The sequence below is a fragment of the Ceratotherium simum genome, chromosome 7 (genome assembly GCF_057802395.1).
Source record: "Ceratotherium simum simum isolate JZ-2026a chromosome 7, ASM5780239v1, whole genome shotgun sequence".
Taxonomy (NCBI): domain Eukaryota; kingdom Metazoa; phylum Chordata; class Mammalia; order Perissodactyla; family Rhinocerotidae; genus Ceratotherium; species Ceratotherium simum.
The window spans coordinates 8375752-8382158 of NC_141906.1; the positions used below are offsets into that span (position 1 = coordinate 8375752).

At 37.2% G+C, this 6407-nt stretch overlaps 1 long non-coding RNA gene across 1 annotated transcript; it reads right to left on the minus strand.

Annotated features, from left to right (window-relative positions):
* Nucleotides 1-390: 390 nt before the first annotated feature.
* LOC147916542 (uncharacterized) lies at nucleotides 391-4202 on the minus strand. Its single transcript, XR_015552781.1, has 3 exons — nucleotides 2864-4202; nucleotides 2313-2506; nucleotides 391-524 (listed from the first exon to the last, which is right to left on the minus strand). It is a non-coding gene; the product is annotated as an uncharacterized LOC147916542 (long non-coding RNA).
* Between the last annotated feature and the right edge of the window lie 2205 nt (nucleotides 4203-6407).

Consider the following 6407-nt stretch of genomic DNA (forward strand, 5'->3'; position numbering starts at 1 on the left):
AAAATATTGATAAAAATATTGTAGGAAAATAATAAAACGCTAAACCAAAGCCTCTACCAGGGACATTTGAGAAAACTAACGAGAATCAAGCCAATGGGGCTTCTTCATTTATGTTTGTACTGGAGTCATAGAGCTGTCACATGTCTGTCCTTCTTCACTCTTCATTCAACTTTCTATCTGCCTGTCAATCATTCATTCATTCAGCAAACATTTATTAAGGGATGACTTACTGTGTGTCAGGTACTAGGATTAGAGAGATAAACGGATGGTCATTCTTTCAAGAAATACGTGATTTGTTTTGATGAAAAATGATTTGGTGAGTTTACATACATTAGCAAAAAGGTCTATTGAAACCATTTCAAGGCAAAACTCTATATGCAGTAACGGCATTTTAATTACTCCATAAATCGATAATAAAAGACAGCTGAGTTTACCTGAAAACGTTGGCATCAAACTGAGTTTTCCCCACCTTCTCTCCCAAAAAGACAGGATCCAGGACCAAGGTGTTGGAAACTGGTGGTTGGCTGTGGAGGACAATTATGAGAGTTTTTTCTCTTGAAGCATGCTGTCCAGCCAGGCACACGGCCTTGTCCAATAATAGCATGCACATTATTTGAGTGAAAATCTCAGTAGGCATTGCTTGGTGCACTACAACATACCATCCGACCACATCAGAAAGACCACATCGAAAATAATTTCTAAGCAACATATCATCCTCAGGTCTTGTGGATTACATCTTCAAAGTGTCTTCCTAATTAATTTGCTCTCTTTAACAAAAATGCCAATCTAAGTTAGCCTTTCTAATTCCATTATCTTGTAGATAAACTTCATCAACCCTACCACCAATTGGCTGTCTTTCCAAAACACAGACATGATCCTCTCCTTGTCCAGCTTAAGTCCTTCCAGTCTCCTCTTTGTCTCAAGAGGTCCCCAAAACTCATTGGCAAAGTAAACAATGCCCTTTACAATCTGGAGCTGCAGCTTCCCTTTCCAACCTCTGTCCTTCTGTATTCTACTCCCAAACCTTTTCCATGTACACTGGATTAGTTGCCAGAACACAACGTGCTCTCTTGCATCCCTTTGCCAACACACACCCTCCTCCCTTGCTGGAACTCCACACCCTGCCTCATCTGCCTTCCTGACATCTATTCATCCTAACTTCATTCTGCGAACACTTATTAAACACCAACTAAGTCTTAATTACTGCACCAGAAATGAAGGATACAAAGATGATTAGAACATGTTCCTATATTCCAAGGTAGTCCTGGGGAAAATAGGCAAATAAATAAATATCATAACGTTGTGGGAAAAGTTATGCTATAACAAACAAGATAAAATGATCCTATGGGAAGAGAAAGGATGATGGAAAGTTCAAAGGAAGTGAGTTTTGAGCTAAAATTTAAAACAAGGTAAGAGGCACAGTGTGAGGAAAAGTGGAGATTAGAAAGGGCACTCCAGGCAGAGGGAAGAGCAGGAACAAAAGCGCGGAGGGAAGAGCAGCAGCAGGCAGGTCCTCTGGCATGATGGTCCTGGAAGACAGATGTGCAGAAATCGGGGCAGATAGAACGGTAGACAGATTCAGCTTTGTATTCTCAACGTGTCAAGACCTACTCTCCAAAACACATTTTTGTGAATACTTCCTTAATATCTCTTCTTTATTTTAGCCCGTTAGTGTTCTTTAGATACAGCTAGTGAGCGAAAAACTAAGGTACATGTCAGAGCCTTTCCATCTTACATCTGATACCAAGGCACCAGCTTGTTTCATCTCTGATATTCATGTAAACTGGTATTTATAACATGTCTGTATGTATATAATCATGTATGTACTTTTAATATAGAAATGTTTCTCATCATAGATTGTTGTAAAATACTATTCAAACATGAACTCAAAAACCTTGGGAAACTACCTAGTACATAAATATTTTGTAAACATTTTAGTGCATCTCTGTTGTTTTTTGCCTGAACACACACATGTGTATCAAAAATAAAGACAATGGAAATATTGTATAACGGATAATTTGAATTTCTAATTATAAACTATTTTATTCCCAGGAGAGCTCACTTTTAAGAGAATTTTATAAAGGCAAACAAGCAAGTAGTTCCACTCATTAGAGTTCTGGTGAAATTCGTCCAAAAAAAATAATTGATGCTCTTTTGGAAGGACAAAATGAGTGTTCTGTACGTAAGAATTATAATTATGGCTAAACAGTTGACAGGTCATAAAATAATATATTCATTACAAAAAATTGCAATAAAATATCAATTTCAGGTCCAGCAATCTGTCTTTACGTAGAATACCTTTGATTACTTACCAAATGTTCCTGTCAGATGACCAAAGATCTCTTTTTTTCCCCCCAATTCACTAATTAATGTTGGTTAAAGGCTCTTCACTGAAACCTCTAAACACACAAATCCAATATGCAGATTCCTCACAGATACTGAGCAGAAATAGAAGTCTCCCATATCAGTTTCCTAATTTTTTTCACACTTAAAGTTGAGAGAGCGCCTGAAAAATTATGAAAAACAAGAACTGAAGTTGAATTTAAGAATTAATAGAAAATGCAATGGTGGTTAGAAATCAGAAACTGAAGTGTCTGATCCTCACCTGACTCTATTTAAAACTGATGATCAACGTTCCCTCTGTTTTTTTTTTTTTTAAATCTTCAATATACGAGCTGACCACAACCTGTCTCTCCGGACCCATATCTCTCCACTTCCCTTTCCACTTAACATGCACCAGCGGCCCTGACCTTCCTTTAACACCTTAAGTTCATTCCCATTTCTGAGAGTTCCACACCTGTCTCCTCTGCCCCAGCACCTTGCCTTCTTCCCACTTCTACTAAGTAACTAGTACACAGCTCACCTGTCGCATCCTCGCATCCCTCCTGGATGGACACCTTCTATGGAGTAGATCTCCCCTTTGTACATCTCACAGCACCAAGTACTGTCTGTTCTGTTTTACTTGCACATTGATGGCCTGGCAGAGGTTCAGAGTGTAGGTCCTGAAGTCAAAACATAGGAGTTTGAATGCCAGCCTTGTTGCTCATAAATTGTGTAACATTGGTTGGGACAATTAATTGAGAAGTTGTGGGCATAATATACACGCAACTGAGCTTTTAGAGACAATATAGCCAGGACTAAAGCCTTATTCTTCCATTTATTCATTCTGTAAAATCTTGGATAAGTTACCAACTTCCATTAGCCTTGGTTTCAGCAACTGTAAACCATGGATATCAACAGTACCTAACGTACAGGTTTGTTTTAAGTATTAAAACTGTACCTGTCACATAAATGTCAGTGATCATGTAAGATAAGATATCGTATAAGATTCTTACGTAGGTGAAATGTAGCTCAGTACCTGGCAGATATTAAGCAGTCAATAACTTATTTCACGTATTTGTTATATTTGTAGTAATATACACACCACATTGTAAATAGATTATCAATTATGTGATGGTTTAATGTTTGCTCCTTCCCTATGCAGAAAGCCATGAAGATAACAATGTGTCCATCTGTTGGACACTGCATCCCCAAGCCCTAACCCAATATCTGGCATGTAGAAGATGCTCAATAAATATAGCCATCCCATGAATAAATCAATCTTTCCTTTCAAGGGAAAGTTATGGAGTCAACTAACTTGCAGTAACTTCTTGGAGTTTTTGTGAGATTTCAATTGAATTACATGTATTAAAAACACCTAGCACACTGTCAGAAATATGGTGAGTGTCCAGTAAATGTAAATAGTTTTTCTTCTTCCTAGGTCACTAAAAAAACCCCATATATCTCTTCAATGGATCACATTCATGATCTGTGTCTATAATATGTGTCTTCATTCTGTCATTAGAACAGTTTCCGGGACATTAGGTGGTTGTGCTTTTATAACTTTCACCAGTTATGGTAGTTCCCCTGAGGAGATGGTTTATGGAGCTCCTCATACCACAATTCCACATGTTCTCCTTAAACAGATTTGGAAAATTTGTTCTCCCTGTAGCTTTTTGTGCCGCCTTAGAAAATCACACTGAGAAGTGGGGTTAGACCAGGTGATCTCTCAATGATATTCCATCACGATTTGCTTGTATTCCCCGTTGAGAGGACAGTGAATTCTTAGCAACCATAAGAAAAACATGAATGTCTCTGAATGACCTTGTGCAAGTATGCAATCACACACACACATAGTCCTAACCAAACTGAAATTTATGTAATCTTCTGTCCTTCATTTCGCTTTTTTCAACAGCTAGTGCGCTCACAAAGACTTCAGAAACATTTTAAGTCATAAGCCACTGGATGTGGACAGCTGCACTTGTCTCTTCTTACATTTGAAATTCAAAGCCCATAGAGCTGTGCTGGGAAAAAGCACAGGGAACGCTTTTATTTCTAGCACGCTAAGGGACAGGTCAGGAGCAGCACTTGCACCATTAGGAAGCCATCGGAGGCCTGAGGGGCTGTCTCATCTTTGCCCTCTGCAGGGGGAACAATTCCCGGCAGTGAGCCCCTTCCTCCGTGGGTATGCTGTCCATTTAGCTAGTTCCTTAGATTTGATGACTTACTGTCTCCTACAGATCCACTTTTCAATGACTGATTTATAGATATTTTCTGAATATTATTTGAGGCAGGTCAATAATTCTGCTCCAAATTTAACGTCTGGGGCAATCAGAGTAGAGACAGTTCCCAGACTTTCTGTCACTGTAGAGACAGTTCCCAGACTTTCTGTCACTTATAATTTACTTGACTAACAATATGTGGCCAGCATTTATCAAGCAATGTTTATTAGGAGCCAGATACTTGATTGAGTGATCTGTATACATGTTGTTTAATTATAATAACCTTGAGACATTGGTATTATGACTAAATGATGTAGGAATTGTTCGTGGTGATGGTTACACAATTCTGTAAATATACTAAAAACTATTGAACTGTACAATTTAATTGAATGAACTGTATGTATGGGAATCATATCCTAATAAAGCTGTTATAAAATCAGTTTGAGTTATTTTTCCTTTCCTACGTCTGCTGGACAGAGAATCCATAAACATCTAGTGCAATGTTATTCTCTCTGGATCTGTATTCTTACCACACCCGACACCCTTCGCTCCCACTTAGAACAGTTAGACGCCTTCCTCCATGCCTGCCCCACGTGTTTTTGCCTCTGAGATTGTTTTTGCCTATTTCTCTCTCCAAATGATCACTCTTCTTGCACAGATTCATATCCCTAAATCATTCAGTCATGTTATAAAAATGGAGAATCTGCTATGTGCTCAGCACAGAGCAAGGCACTGGGGACATTTTTTGAAATAATGAGTAATATACATAAAAAATTTCCTTTCCCTCTGCAAGAAGGAAATTCTCTCTCCCTTGAAATTCTCTAGCACTGTATCAGAGCATCTTATAGCCATTATTATAGTTTGAAGTAAAAACAAAATGCAAACTTAGCACAAAATGATCTAGCTTTATAAACATTTGATACCTATTCAAATAAATTAACTGAAATAAAAATCCTTTCAGAATGAACTGTACATCATGTACCGTTTCATCTTCCTAAGATTTAGGTTCCCGGAGAATGTGATTCAGATGTAATTTTTTAATATGACACTCATTTTATAAAAACTATTGTTTTTAAAGGATTGAATAGAAAAATGAATATTTCATAAATACAGACAATGTTTTAAATCAAAAGGAATTAAGTACTTAACATTTTAGTATGAAGATTCTGTGTTTTTGCCTGTAGTTCTGTCTCTCTTTTTTTTCATGGCAGATGGGAATTTTGATATTGAATTCCTTTTGGGAAAAAAGGGATGAAAAAACATAACTTCTATTATTTTTATCTAAAACACATAAAAATGGACTTTGGCAACTTATGAAAGTCTAACTTCTCAAATTTATTTACACAAATAAGGAAATGGAAGAAGTTATTTGGATCCCCAGCAGATAGTTTCAAGTTTCAAAGCTCTTTTTCTCACTCTGTCATGCTTATGGCTAATCTAACTGCAGTTTTCTCTCCTGTAAAACAGGGATAGTTATAGTTCATACCTCATTCAATTCATGAGACAGTGTGTACAAATATAAAGTGTTATTACATGGCTTGGCTCTCTAAAATAGAAGCTATAATTCTTATTATCATCACTTTTGTTATTACTATTATTTACGTCATACAAATTCGGCACAGTAGATAATCAAAATCTCACTGAAAGTATGTAAAACTAAAACTGTGACATGTTATAGCAAAATGGATAAGAGAAAGTACACTGAGCGCACTGACTTGGTCCCAGAGATCAGAGATGTTTACGTTTTATCCGTCGCTACCTCGACAAGTTGCCTTCTCTGACTGGAGAATTCCCATAAAGGATTGTAGTTTTCATCTTTTGAAAGGAGTTAAGAAATATGCAACAATGAATCTAGAAAACAAAACT